This window comes from Podarcis raffonei, chromosome 1, assembly GCF_027172205.1.
Source record: "Podarcis raffonei isolate rPodRaf1 chromosome 1, rPodRaf1.pri, whole genome shotgun sequence".
NCBI lineage: Eukaryota > Metazoa > Chordata > Lepidosauria > Squamata > Lacertidae > Podarcis > Podarcis raffonei.
This window is the reverse complement of record NC_070602.1, coordinates 60,431,910-60,447,372: the sequence shown is the minus strand read 5'-3', so window position 1 is coordinate 60,447,372 and position 15,463 is coordinate 60,431,910. Positions and strand designations below refer to the sequence as shown.

Here is a 15,463-nt window from a genome sequence, read left to right as displayed (position 1 = left end):
TACTGGAAGTTCTGGTGATGCTGCTAAAGTTTACCTGAGTCTGGCTCAAAAATGAACTTTTGTGGTTTTTAACAGGGCAACTCCCCAACTGTTCCCAGGCTTGGATCAAAATAGCAGCAGGCCTTGGGGAGACGTCCCAGGAGCCAGCACCATAGAACCCCTGCTTTGTAGCATGTGAAGATGGCCAAGGGCGATGGAGAAGATGAGGTGTGGAAATGGCCGCTTACCATCCTCACAGTGAGCGGCGGTTGCAGCCTGATGCATCCCCGCCACTCTCGTCCACACACATCGCACCATTTTTGCTGGTTTTCCTATCCCTTTCAGCCGCCACAGAGGCTCACATTGTTTTAAATTTTAAAGAACAGTCTTTATCCATACCAGCCAATGCAGTGGACATGTGTAGCTCAATGGTAGTGCATTTGCTTTGCATGCAGAAGGTTCCAGATTTAATCCCTGGGATCTCCAGGTAGGCCTGGGAGAGATTCTCTTACTGAAACTGCAGAGAGCCACTGCCAGTCAGTGAAGGGAATACTGAGCTAGACAGACCAATGGTCTGAGTCAATATATGTAAGGCAGTTTCCTATGTTGGCCAGCATTAGGGAGGCCTTTTTTAGGATAGTATATGCATACATCAGGAGCATAAATGCCACAAACCATTGACTTACTGGGTTGCCAAAGTTAGCTGTGGTGCTTCTGCTTTATTATAGTTGCCAACTTACTGGAACCATGTCTAAATAGTACAAGATACATGTTTAATCTTGACACCCACACTAACAGCTCAATTTCTTACAAGTGAAGAATGATTATTATGGGACACCTGTAAGAGTGCCAGTTTCACAGATCAAATTGCCCGGTAACAATTTGGCAACCAGTGCATATCTCTGAGCAGAGGTGTTATATGTTGACAGGGACTCATACCTGTCAGCGGTGGTGCTGTAGCATTCTGTACTAACTGCAGTTTGTGGGTCAAATGTAAGGGAAGCCCCACAAAGAATTAATAGCAGTAGTCCAACTTTGAAGTCACCAGTGCCTGAGCTACTGCAGTCAAGCTCTACATAAATCAACTGGTGATGGCGGTGTGTCCAGTTTGCCTGATCATATACTCTGTAGGCCCCATCTAAATGTCAAATAGAATCAAAGTATGCAACAAGAGGGGAAAGTACTAAAGAGCTGCTGCCATTTACATGATAAGGGTTTTTGTGTGTGCGCGTGTGTTTCTTTTTAAAGTATTATTAAATTAGCCATGCTTTTATGTTTGAGGGCATTTCTCCCCTCTCAGAAGCCACTTTTTAATCTGATGTAAATCCAATTAAGTCTTAACATTCTGAAATGAAAGACCCACTCTTTGAATTTATGTATAACTGATTTAAAGCAACTGCCAACTTCATGCTAAGCAAATAAACTATTAAAGGGAATGTGTGAAATTAGACGCAAATCAGAGACAGATTGATTTTGTTTTTATTTCAATAAATTAGTAATATAAGGCTGAGGTAAAGCATGGATTTTGTTTCAAAACTAGAGAGTTAAGATTTAATTAAACAACTTTTTTTTAAAAAAAGACCTCATTCATGTGGAAAACAGAGTTTATTCCCTAGGGCCTTACATACCCTCCAACATTTCTCTGATGAAAATAGGGATGTCCCATTCCATAATGATAATTTTACTATTTATACCTCACATATCTTATTGGGTTGCCCCAGCCACTCTCGGCAGTTTCCAACATATATAAAACCACAACAAAACATTAAATATTTTAAAAAAACTTCCCTATACAGGATTTCCTTCAGATGGCTCAGGGGTCAGATATCATTTCTCCAATGAAAATAGGGACATCCTAAGGAAAAGTGGGACATTCTGGGATCAAATCAGAAACCAGGACGGCTTCTCTAAATCAGGGATGTCCCTCGAAAGCAGGGACACTTGGGGGGGTCTGACCCTACTCTTTCTGTCCTTGCACTTGGAATAAAAAGTGGTGAGGATTTGTTTAGCATATTTCAGACACACAATCATGGAATTATAAGGCCACAAAGTATATAACAGAATCCTATACAAGCTTCTGGTTCCAGTCCTGATGCCCGAGCACAATTTCTCTGGAGTTGATACAAAACTTGTACTGTGGCCTCCCTTCTCCCTATGCCCCATAAAAGACACTGCCTGCTTTGAAAAATTGGAAGAGGGATTGGTGCCTTTCAGCTTCTTGGTTTCAGCTCTCCCCCCCCCCCCGGCTGCCTGATTTGTATTTATAGTGGACACAGCAGTATGATATGCATGCATATTCTTTAGACGTGCAACAAATGCCATTTAAAAACTGCTCCATACCATGGGATAGTGTCAGATCTTGCAGGCACTCACGAGACCTGAGGCCTGACTCATTTATTGACATAAATGATATATCTAACACATATCTACTCCAGTCGCATATTGACCATCAATTTGCTCACCATCAACTTCATGGTACATTTGTTGCAGTTTAGAAAAGAAGAAAAGGAAAGGGAAAACTCAGAGATCTGCTCCGGTTTGCTGAGGGGTGTACTAGTATTAAAAAAGAAATGGAAAGTAATCATGCCTCTAATCCTAGGGCCCCATCCACTATAAGCCTCTCTCAATCCAACACATTTTGCTGTTGCAAACCCTGAAGACATGAGAACCTATTGGCCTGATTTCTCAGACTCTGATTTATAGTCTGAATTGAACCACGGCTAGATCAAAAGACCATAAAGAATAATATAACTCTTACTGAACGCCTCCCGGGTATGTCTTTGAAAGGACAAAAAGTGTAGAAGTGAATAATATAATATTATTTTTAAGTTTGTGGTGAACAGTATGAACACTTTTAAAAATCCAGTGTCCATTAATCCACCTAGTGCAAATGACAATGCTATAGAACTGTAAAGGACCTGTAGTCCAAACTGACACAAAACAGACGGTGCGCTGTGGTACTGCTTTTTGGCAGTTGCCCAAAGCAGGCCTCTTGGGGTTGAAGGCTGCTTAAGTAGTCTGGCTGGTTGATGGCTTCGCCTTCTCTGTTTAGCTGCAGATACAAGCCTATTAGGACCAAACTAGCCGTGATACAGCTGAGCCACCTTTCCCCTTCCTCTGAACTAAAAGCAACTGGACTGGTCCCTAATTTGGCACAAAGGCTAACCTTTCCTCTCCTCAAATTGTTCACCTCCTGAAGATACAGGATGGAGGATCAGGATCCAACTGGTGAGGACAAACCAGCAACAGATGGAATTGTGTCCTTGGAGGAGCAGGGCACTGTGGATGCTGATTCACTGAAGCCACCAGAAGAAGGCCCTGTGAAAGAGGCATTGGCTACATCTTCATGAAAGCCATTATACAACCATCCTAAAAACAATTTTTAAAATTAGACATTAAACAACATACCTACCGGTATATATCTTAAGAAGCATGCAGGTATACAGTTTAAAGTGAAACACTCATTTTCTAGAAGAGAAGTCTGAAAAAAGCAGACAGATCAAGAAAGCCAAGTAGCTTTTCAGAGTCTGATTGCCTACTAAACAAATTAGAGGTGTATGTGCGTGTTTTATGGCTGGTCATATACTAGGAGGCTGTCTTTGGATGTAGACATGACATTGTTTTCAGGGAACATAACTTGCACTAGTTGCCCTAGCATTCCTAAAGAGTTTTATTTGGGCAAACTGAGATCAGCTGACTATGCATCTTGGCTACAGATGCCCTGGCTGCTTCTTTGTAGTAGCTCAGGTGTTATTTACACATGAAGCTGCAGAAATACTGAAGACTGAAAGGTGTCTTTGATTGGCACACAACCCCATCCTCAAATAAGTGTTTGTGCAAACCTGTCTGTTTTGAGAAGCTGATGTTTCTTTCCCCCATGCCTCTACTTCCATTTTAAAAATGCATCCAGAATAGGATTTTAGGAATGCTTGGTGCAAGTTACTTAAATTAGTCTCAGGGAACCAGCATCAGTTTTGCGAAGAGGAAAAGAAGTACTTGCTTGATTCCTCATAACTCAGAGGGTAGCTGTTAAGCCACATTCTTGTTTCCAAATATGTACATATGTATGGATGCCTATTTTAAGCAATTCTGCACCCCACCACTCCCTAGGAAAGACAACCCCTGGGGTTCCTTCCAACTCTACAATTCTGTGATTCTATGGAAATGCTTTCAAAAGGGGATTCATTAGAGAGGTGAAGCCCTAAAGGGCAGCAAGGGGGAAAAATGATCTCTCCCTGTTTCCCTTTTATCTCCTCTGCTGCTGCTGTGTTCTTCATCTTGCCCTAGTGCTGCATGTGAATGCTAATCAGGACCTTTTCCAAGCCTCAGGCAGCCATTTCCAGGTAATTGGTCCAGATACCCGAAACCTGACCCACTCGTTTATACACCAAAGAGGTTTGGTAATCCATGGCTATTTTAAGAACGCCCCTGGCCAACCCAGCCCAGAAGACGCCTAATCTGTATGCTTAAGAAAGAGTAAATTACAATAATCACAACCGTATCATGTTTTTATGATAGAGTATCATAGTGATTTTATAACTACAAAGCAGATAATAGAGACGGTGCTTTTAAAATCCTTACCATAAAATGCTTTCCATTAGATCAGCTGCATGTCTCTAGTCTGGACACCGACAGTTAATAGGTAAAAGTGTGTTTACTTACTGGCTGCTCAGTCCTTCCTGGAAGCCTGAGGGTTCCTTCAAGTAGGCAAGTTCTTTACCAGGCCCCACTTGTATTGCTCTTGAATATGCAAGTGCAATGTGTGAGGCAGGTGATGTATGCGGGTCAAAAGTAACTTTTATGGTTGTGCTTACTCAGTTCACATTGTAAGGTTGGAGGGGGGGGTGTACAGGAGATGTGGTGGTGGGGACTACCTTCGGGTTCTGTGTAATGCCCCTTGGTCTTGGCTGCTATGGGTGGTGGTGGTGGTGGTGGTAAAAGTTGCCAGGCACAACTTTGTAGGTAGTCTGCAGGAAAAAGTCAGTGGGTGATTTCTGATTCTGAATGGCTAAGAAACTCTGGGAATGCATAGAAGGGGGGACATACCTTCCCCACCCACTCTCATCCAGTGGCATAGCGTGGGTTGTCAGCACCCGGGGTGGAGTGTATGCTGAGGATGGCCATGCCAGCCCAAGCCCTCACCACCAACCAAGCAGTGGCAGTCTAAGCCGGTGACGAGTGAGGCAAACCAAGGGGAGGGAGAAAGAGGCTCAAAGCCGCCCTGTGAGGAGGGCAGACCTGAGTGCAGTGGTGCCCCGTTGCAAAGGAGGCAGCTACCAGAGCCTCTCACCTCTGCTCGGTGGGCAACAGCTGCAACATCCTCCCCTCCCCTTCCAGCCAGCCCAGGGGCAGGGAACATGTGGATGTTCCTTCGCAGGCTACGAGGGCGACGAGGTGCCAGTGCCGCCCTAGCCCTGAAGGTGTGGCTGACGTGTGGCTTGGCTCCTCATGGCTCCAGCCATAAGGGAACTTGTTGTGGGGGCACCTGGTTGCACACCCTTGCACCCCTTTAAAAATCTGCACCCAGGGCCAAGGCTCCCCTGGCCCTCCCCACGCTACACTCCTGCTCTCATCTAAACCTGGTGTAATCTAGGTTTGTGTGCATGTGAAAGAGAACAAAGGGGAACCTGTAACTGCCACCATCCCTGACTATAGGCTACACTTCTTGGTCTGATGGGAGCTGGGAGTGCAATAACATCTAAAAGGTCACAAGTTAGCCACCCCTGGTTTAAGATGTACCGTAGATCTGCCTCAGTCTATGTTCTATTTACATATATGAAAATGTACTAAAATATTATAAACACTCTGAACTCCTTCCAATCCAAACCTAGGTAAATGCTACACCCCTGCAATGTTTCAGCACTTCAAGCTCATATAGGCCCTTTCCATCTAGGAAATATGCATCTGTAAACCCTTAGGTGGCAGGTAAATTGGCATGCACTCTGCAAATATCTAGAGCAAATTATCAATGCTGCCTTCCTCCAACCAGTTCGTTAATTAAACAACAACAATCTATTGCATCTCCCAGCTTGCGACTGCTGTCAGGCTGGAATGTCCTGCTCTGACTGAAGGAAAGCCAGAAAGTAAAGACAGAGAGAAGCAGCCTGAATTTATGAGAAACAGCAAATCAAGGAAGCAGGGGAGATAGAAACAAGGGCAGCACCTTGGTATCATAAGAAAAGGTAGAAGTGAGACCTTTTGATCAGGTGGTGTTAAATCAGAATTGGGTTAATGTCTAGCACCTGGTCTGTCTGCTCTAAAAAGACCCAACACACACACGGATTTGCTTTGCAGGTCTCATCCAGATGCACACACCTTTCAGCCTTTAGTAATCAAAAGCACCCTTTCCTTCCCAGCCTAGTTGAATACTGTTAGTACTGAAGGACAAACTGCATCCTGCCACGTCCAAAACAGAATGAAGCCCCGCCCCCCTAGTTTTTAAGACCACCCCATGGATGGTACTGGAGCAATTAACCCAATGTGTGTGGGGGGTGCGAGATCTGGGAAGCTTACAGAGATAAAGTGGCAGTTTTGCATTTAACACCAGCATTTAGCACTAGCTCAGGGGTATTGAGAGCTGCTTGATTAGAGGGGCAAGGAAGGGAGGATGCGTGTGGGGGGGAATTGGTAAGTGCCTCCTTCAGCTTCCCCCCTATCTAGTTGGTATGATCCTTTCCCTCAAAATGAGAACTTCGGGACCACTTGCTGCAGTTCAAGCGAAGCAAGAAACGTGTCGTCGTGCTTCTTTTCCTTGAGGTAACAGCGTGCTTGTTTTCCTTCTGTGTGTAAGAATGAGGTGTGCGCTTAGGAAGAAAACCCAGTCTTTGGAATGGCTGGGATAAGAAGCTTCCTGTTCAAACCTAAAATCTGGGAGGAACTCATAAAACGGCCTTAGCCAAGCTGCTTGCCTCCCTCTTTCAGTTTCCCCTGTGGAAAATGAGGACAGTTACTCAGTCGTGTCTTAATAGGATTCCTGTAGAGTTGACAGGACCCAGGAGTGGGTCACAACAGGAACACTGTCATGCAAATAGATGGTAAATGGTTAAGAAATGGGTCTCCAAATGCATGTTTGGGTTAAAAGTGGGTCCTGGGGTCTGAAAAAGGACATACTACAAAGCCAGTAGTAATTATTCCGAGTTACTCAGGTCTTAACATGCTTTCAGGTGGAACCACACCCTTGTCCTGGTATTGCCTTTATGATGGTGCTTTGAATACAGTACCTGATTGATAACGGGATCCTCCTATCCCTCTTTGTTCTCCACATGTTACTAGTCCCTTTTAAGTGCGATTTACTGTATGTTCTTTTCATAAGAATTTAAAGTCTCAAATATATAAATTAAATGTTAATAAATTTACAAGGCAAACACATACATAAGTATCTTCTTCTTTGGTGATCACTCGTAGCCGAGTAAGATTGTCTTCCATTAACACAGTTTTAACAATGAGTCTGAAAGTGACTGTGGAGGCCAGTTCTGGATCCACATGTCCTTCCACAGTTGGGACATTGGTTTCTGGGTGGGAGTTGATCACGGTGTGAATTTGCCAAGCATGCCTTCCTCTTAGCACGTTTCTCCCTTGCATCCTGAGTTCGAGTGTCTTCAAAGCCCATGACACCTTTGGTAAAGGCTGTTCTCCAACTGGAGCGCTCGCAGGCCAGTGTTTCCCAGTTGCCAGTGTTTATACTACATTTTTTTAGATTTGCCTTGAGACAGTCTTTAAACCTCTTTTGTTGACCACCAGCATTACGCTTTCCATTTTTAAGTTCAGAATAGAGTAGTTGCTTTGGAAGACGATCATCAGGCATCCGCGCAACATGACCAGTCTAACAAAGTTGATGTTGAAGAATCATTGCTTCAACATTGGTGATCTTCTTTCCAGTACACTGATATTAGTTCGCCTGTCTTCCCAAGTGATGGGTAAAATTTTCGGAGACACAGTTGATGGAATCTTTTGAGGAGTTGGAGATGGCGTTTATAAGTGGTCCATGTTTCACAAGCATACAGTAAGGTTGGTGGTACAATAGCTTTGTAAACAAGCATTTTGGCTTCCATGCGAATGTACTGGTAATCAAACACTCTGCACTTCAATCGGAAGAAAGCTACACTTGCAGAGCTCAGGCGATGCTGGATTTCGGCATCAATGTTGTTCCTTGTGGAAAGATAACTGCCTAGGTAGGAGAAGTGATCAACATTTTCCAACGTTACACCATTGAGTTGAATTTGTGGCGCTGCAGAGGGGTTATTTTGTACTTGTTGGTGCAGCACTTTGGTTTTTTGGATGTTGAGTGATAGGTCAAGCTTTTCATAAGCTTCTGCAAATATATTTAGGATGCTCTGGAGGTCATCCTCTGAGCATGCGCACACTACGTTGTCATCAGCATACTGAAGCTCTATGACTGAAGTTACGGTAACCTTACTCATTGCTTTCAGCCTGCTCAGATTGAAGAGCTTTCCATCTGTTTGATATGATTTCTACTCCGGTGGGGAGTTTCCCTTCGACACAATGTAGGATCATGGCAGTGAAAATAATGAATAGAGTTGGGTCTGAAACAGTGCAGGAAAGCAGTCCTGAAGCCATTTTGACTTTCCCAGTGACCTCAAGTGTTCCTCTGCAGTAAGGGAGGCAAATGGAGAAAGCCTCCCCATTGTCTCTTTGCTCACAAATCCTGTCTTAAGGGTGTATCTGTGTATGAATAGAGTGAGCCTGTGACCTGGATTCAGGAACTAAAGTATTCACCATCACAAAAGAGTAGCCAGACTGCGCAGGTAATGCAATCAGAGACTATTATCAAGCAATTAGTGACCATTATCCTTGCCTTAGGATTCTGCTGTAGACCAGCCCTTCTGTGATGTATATATGATGTATTGGGGGGTGGCCTTAAGCTTAGAGGGTGGCAATTTCAAAAAATCCATGGTTCGGGATTCCTCCTCCCTCCTGCATGTGGTGAGTGAGGACCGTGTTGCAACAGTTTAATAAAGATCAGGCTTACTAGCTGCTTTGCTTCTCAATATTCCCTGGTTGGCCTCTGTTGTTTTCTCCTACTGATAGGGAACCCACTTTAGGACTCTTTACGGGCTTTTGTATACCCTATAATGGGGAAAAAGAGCAGATTTTGTTTACAACAGTGCTGATCGGCTCGCGTATGGTGTTAGCTTGCTAGTCCTGCACCTGTCCAACCTATCCATTGCTGATGCTGTGGAGCACTGCATCTTGTGGGAATGTGCCGTATTAAATTATAAAACCAGCATGAAAAGCTTAATCCAGTAAAATAGGTTGTCAGATTTTTATAGGACTTCCCTTCCTTCATTTTGTTGTTATGACTGGGATCCAAACTGATTAATAAATAGGAGTTTTGCCATTTTATTTCAACGGCATGATTGCACCTTTAAGCATTTTCTGTTAAGCAAACTGATTTTTTAAAAAATTGATATTTTCCCACCAACCATCCTCTATTGAGTATTAGTAATAGTTTATTCTTTATTTAATAATACACAACTTACAGCTGTTTGCTTTCATTTATTAATAGCCCTTTCCACTGAACAGGATTAAGAGAAATAATTATTTTTACACACCATAGGGTCCCTGTCAAGTATTAGGTGGATGTCATTAACGTCTCAACAATTGGGAGTCAGAACTGCAAGCAGCCAAGTAGGTATATAAAGCTAATAGCGTTCAAAGTTTTTTTCATCTTTCAAAAACAGTTTTGCTAGCCCACAAACTTTTGTCCATATAAAGCTGGGATTAAAAGATAGTCAGTAGAATATCTAATGCAAGACCTACAATATGTGTTAGCCAAATATGAGTTAGCAGTACAAAGGAGAAATACAGAGAAAAGTAGCATGTGCAGAAGACACAGGCTTTAGTGATTCAGCATTGTTTGGAAGATTCTGTATGCCAAGAATATATGCAATTTTCTGCTCCCAATTAAAAATATTCATATTGAGTTTTTGCAGATAATAATTATCGTAGGATTATAATAGGCTGAGGGATAGAGGATATAGGACTGACCCAATGTTTCTCAAAGAATTTTTAGCTAAAATTTGGAACATTTCAAGTTATTCTTGAATAGTTGAGAAATTTCCCTCTTCTGCTGAAGAACCTTCTGCAAACTGGTCAAGTAACTGAATGGGGTAGAGAATTTCAGCCACAACTGTAGATCTGGTTTTAATATTATTGGGTTTTGTTTGACTGTTTTTGAAGAAGGCAATTGGCCTGGGCCCTAATTTTTTCAGTCCTCCTTTTCATAGCTCATCATCCATCAGTATGTATTAACAATAGAGCTTAATTCAACAGTAAGTGACTGGAAATGTCTCATTCAGATTTAACCTTCAGAAATATTCAGTGAAATGCCCCCCTGTGTTTTTCTGCCTATGATTGCAGGGCGGATTTGGGGAGGTAATTTTCATTTGGGAAAGAACAAGTAACTGAAATCCAAAATAATACACGTTAAAACTAATTGCCTGTGATGTATAAGAAGGACTGCACTCTGCATTCTGTCTCTTAGGGCAAAACAGTACATCAATCTGGATTGGGGCATTGCGCCACTTTCCTGCTGCCATTTGCCCACAAGGGTACAGCTTGTAGTAAACATAGCCTTCAGAGGAAAAGACTGGTGGTGGGATCTTTGGTATGGAGCCTGAGTCCAGATCGGGACCACATTCCAGAATAGGGTCTCTATGGCTGCTTTTCCTAAACATTATTATTATTTATTAAATTTCTCTTTATTAAATTATTATTTATTGAATTTCATCAGATGATCACAGGGCAGTTTACAATATAAAAACACACAAAAATGTATATAACAAACAAACACATACACCCACCCACCCACCCCACCCTGTGGTCAGCCAAGTATGCTTTAAAAGATGCATAACTAATGTAATGTGTAGTTTGGCTGAAGGAGAGATGGGGAATACAATGTTCACTTTACACTATTCAGGATGATGATAATAATAATGCATAACAGGTGCAACAGTGATGCTGATCTTCTACTTCAGTGGAATAGTGTTCAAAATATTCAGTGACAGTTTGTGGAACAGCAGGTAAATGAAGCAGAAAATGAAGCAACAGGTTTTCCCAATTCTTACCAAAAATGGTGGAGATTGTGAAACCGAGTAGTTAGCTCTACGAAGCACAATGGGGCTTATGTCTGGCTAAATATGTATACAACAGCACTGAATGGTTTTGTAATGAACATCTATTTTTACCATAAAATTCTATGCATCTATTGTCGGATTTTGGATATATTGTATATATATATATGCAGGAGAACATGCCTTGATTCTTCCTCCTAGAGTGAGATGGCTTAATAAGGAAAATAATAGAAGGATTTGTATTTAAAAAATAAATAACACGTAAGAAGGTAGTTGAAAACACTTCTGATGCATTTATAAAAGTAAATTTACTAAAATAAATCCCAGTACATTTAAAAAAAAACACATTTCATACTTTAAAAAGCTACTTTTAAGATGGGAATTAAGCATTTTAATTGCACAGGGATTTATCAAAGCATTATCAGTACAAAAGAAATTCTTTTTCTCGTGCATTAGTTGCATACTAATTAACACAGTTTGATCTTCTCTAGATGAGCATGTTCTGAATTATTACAAATGGGAGAAAAGCGGTCTGTATACACAATATTATTTTATAGCATTTATTAAGAAATTGGAGTTTTTAATTGCTCCTTCAGATGTCTCAGAAACAGATGAAAAAGGACTCTAGCAATAAACACACTTCATGAGGTTGCATGTACTATTTCCCACAATATTATTGAAGTTAGGTATGTTACACGCTATCAGTTTCAATTAAGTCATGCTTTCCACTTCTAAAGATTCAACCTCAGAGAACTTTACCTGGGGGAAAGCCCAGTGGGGCTTACTTATGTGAAGACATATAACTAAAGTTAAGACCTCTTAAATTGAGGTGTTATTCAGAAAGGCCTTGACTCTGGGAAGGTGTATGTCTGTAATCTATCATCTCAAACACACAATTTGCCATATGTGTAGTTCATGTGGCTGCCGACAGATCTGTGAACTGCAGTGTGACAAGAGACCACTTCAAATAGATTCATCCACGCAAATACATGCCTATCATGAGAGCCACAGCAATTCCTACATAGAGTTTAATGACCGCTGTGTGCTGTGCGCATATAAGGAAAAAACCTTCAAACATTCTGGTCTGTAATCCACAGCTATTTAAATACTCATAAAATTCTTAAAAAAAAATAAAAATCCCTGTTCTGTTATTATCCAATCAGTAAGTATATTATAGTTTAATCATTTGTAAGAGCTCTGACTAATATATGAGCAAGGTGCATGTAACTATGCCTTTCTCTTAGCCAAGTTCCATCAGAAAAATGCACCATTTTAAACTAGTGAATAAATTATGCAATAATTATAATCAAATAGAAAGCTGGGGGAGGTGGGTTTCTCCTGAACGCTTAGCATCAAAAGATTCAACCCTCACCCCCCCCCCCATTTTTTTACTTTTTCAAATACAAATTTTCTGTAGTCTCCCGAGTCCATTCAGCACCACATTAAAGCTTCGAAAATGTGTGCACTACTAGGAACAAACCATTAACCTCAAGGAATCATAGGTCACAGCATGAATGGCAATCACCGGCATACTATGAGTTCCTAGCACTGAGAGTCAATGGTTTAATTAAACAAGATTTGCATGCTGCATGTAGATCACACACTGTGAAACACCTTGAGGCCAAGGCTGTCAGTATAATGTTTCATGGGATTGTGCTTAGCCTTCTGGCTGTTAGCAATGGCCATGGGAAAACAAAAGGTGCTGGCTCAGAGCAGAGAGTCGATTCAAACAGGAACAGCAGCAGACAACACGCAGACAATTCTCTCGAGGTTTGATTGTGTATTTTGAAAGGAACTTAACATACTGAAGTAGTCAGGAGAACATGCCCTATAACAATTTTGAATTGTCGCTGAACTGAGGCGCAGCTCATGCACACAACCGCAGTGCTTAATTTCCTCCAAACAATACACCTCAGGATTGCACTTCAGTGACTGACTAGTGCTGGAAGGATACGCATGTCAGCACAGGATTGCAAGGATTTCTGCAATTGTACCTTCCCTGTTGGGAAACAATGAGAACAGGGCGATCACTGCAACTTCATCTAGTCAAAAAGGTCTATCTTCAGGTTAAAATATGGCAGTTCAGTACCATGGGTGCTATTATTTTCAAGATCAGTGTGTCAACCATTGCAATGTAGGTCCAGTGGTAGCTGGCTTTTATCCAGGTTAAGAAGCTATCCACAATAAGCCATTATTATAGAAACTGATGGGCAGTATGGCCTTGATATTCTCACCTTTGTTTAATAGATGACTTTGCTAAAACTTGTCTTCTTTTGCCCCAATTCAGCAAAAGATTTATCTGTGTTGCTTATGCACACGGATTGAAATTTATCTTAGTACATAGTTCTGCATGTGTAGTGGTAGGCTGCGTGCAACTGGTGCTCAACTTCTGAAGATTCCCAGTGATACCTGTTAGGATTTTTGTTCCGTGTTTGCAGTCATGGGATTGTTGTTATCACATGACAGTGTATGTTTTCATTCCACAGTGTGGGAAGTGACGGAGACAGGATGTTTTGTGTTACTATGTTCCGGAATGTAGGATTATTGTCCTTTGTTCTTTCCCTTTGCTGACTGATGAGAAAGAGGAACGAGCTAAGTCAGAATGCTTCAAGTGTATTATATGTAAATAAAGTAGATTAGCCAAGATGCTGTGCTATTGGGTCTGTTACGCAAACCGCCAATACTCTGCAGGTTCCTAAGTGTGCTGATACTTCTTGGTATTGGTCGCTGTGATGTTTGGATTGGAGAAAGCTTTTGAAGTTCCCGAACGAACGACCAGGAGGGAGAGAACATGCCAGTCGGCCTACAGAGTAAAGAGTGGAGTGGGATGGATGACCTTTTTTGACTTGATGGCCACATTGAGAGTCAGCTCTCGGGGGGTCAGATGGTTGGACACAAGCACACTCTCAGAGTACAGGCAGGCAGATGTGTAGACATTGGCACATGTAGTCAAGAAGGTGCATGCACACACCTTCAGCAGAGGAAGATATACAGGCCGGCTGGCAGATACAGACATTAAGGCAGGTGGACGGACACACACACGCACACATATTCAAGGACTTTTCCATCACTTTCTCCTTACTTACAGACAGAGGGGGAAGGGGCGATCTGCTATGGCGCTTCATGTAGTTTTGCACCAATGCCTGATGAAGAGATGCAATCTCCAACCAGGGTTTTCATGACCTGGCTAAATGCTTTGTGTGCATTCTGTTAGCTTTATACTTCAGCTGCGCTTGAGAATAATAGCCAACATTAGCAGATGGCTGCCAAGAGCATCTGCAACAAAGAAGACTAAGTAGAACTTTTGGGTTTTCTAACAAGTCCCAGTTGACAGAAAAGTGTGCACAAGTACCTGAGGGCACATGAGGAAGCCAAATGAAGGTAACAGAATACGTAAACAGGGTTTGGTGTCTTTTTCTTTTTTAGAGGAGAGATCATTGGAGATGTGGCATTTTGTAACATTTGGTTTTATTTATAAATATGGGAAGAGAACATAGGTGGAGGCAAACAACTTAAACACTCCTTCAAGCAGCAGGTCCACTGCCCTGTGTCAGGTCCCCAGAAAGAGGCTTCTGCATCCAAGTAGGTGACTTCAGCTGACACGCCCTCTCCCTTTCCTTCCTTCTCCCTGCCTACTTCTGTTTCTGATTCCAAAAAATGTCTGTTTTTCCTACGTACAATTCATTGGTTAGAGTGTGTATGTTGAGGGTCATCTTCTCTGGGATCAGATGGATTTCTCTGTACCGTGAATAGGGAACCTGTTGTTTTTGTTGTTTAGTCGTTTAGTCGTGTCCGACTTCGTGACCGCCTCTTTGTGACCCCATGGACCAGAGCACGCCAGGCACTCCTGTCTTCCACTGCCTCCCGCAGTTTGGTCAGACTCATGTTTGTAGCTTCGAGAACACTGTCCAACCATCTCGTCCTCTGTAGTCCCCTTCTCCTTGTGCCCCCAATCTTTCCCAACATCAGGGTCTTTTCCAGGGAGTCTTCTCATGAGGTGGCCAAAGTATTGGAGCCTCAGCTTCACGATCTGTCCTTCCAGTGAGCACTCAGGGCTGATTTCCTTAAGAATGGATGCGTTTGATCTTCTTGCAGTCCATGGGACTCTCAAGAGTCTCCTCCAGCACCATAATTCAAAAGCATCAATTCTTCGGCGATCAGCCTTCTTTATGGTCCAGCTTTCACCTGTAGCCCCCCCCCCAATTCCCATCATCCTTCACTATTCGCTATGCTGGCTGGGGCCAATCGGCGTTGGGGTCTAACAACACCTGGAGAGCCACAGGTCCCCCCATCCCTGCTCTTACTTGGAATATTCCATAAAAGCCTCCCATTTTCTAGGATTTAGCTTCCTTAAGCTATAGGCATTCTTTTGCCTGACAAAGGATGTAAAC

At 42.4% G+C, this 15,463-nt stretch overlaps 1 long non-coding RNA gene across 4 annotated transcripts in view; it reads left to right on the top strand.

The window, feature by feature from the left end:
- Positions 1-6,284: 6,284 nt before the first annotated feature.
- Positions 6,285-15,463, top strand: part of LOC128414234 (uncharacterized) — a 55,003-nt gene continuing 45,824 nt past the window's right edge. The window contains exon 1 of one of the 4 annotated variants that reach the window (XR_008330615.1): positions 6,285-6,735. This is a non-coding gene — a long non-coding RNA (uncharacterized LOC128414234). Of the gene's footprint in view, positions 6,736-9,554; positions 9,632-14,576; positions 14,655-15,463 lie in introns of those variants that run through there. The other 3 variants (XR_008330616.1, XR_008330618.1, XR_008330617.1) reach the window with 3 other exon arrangements.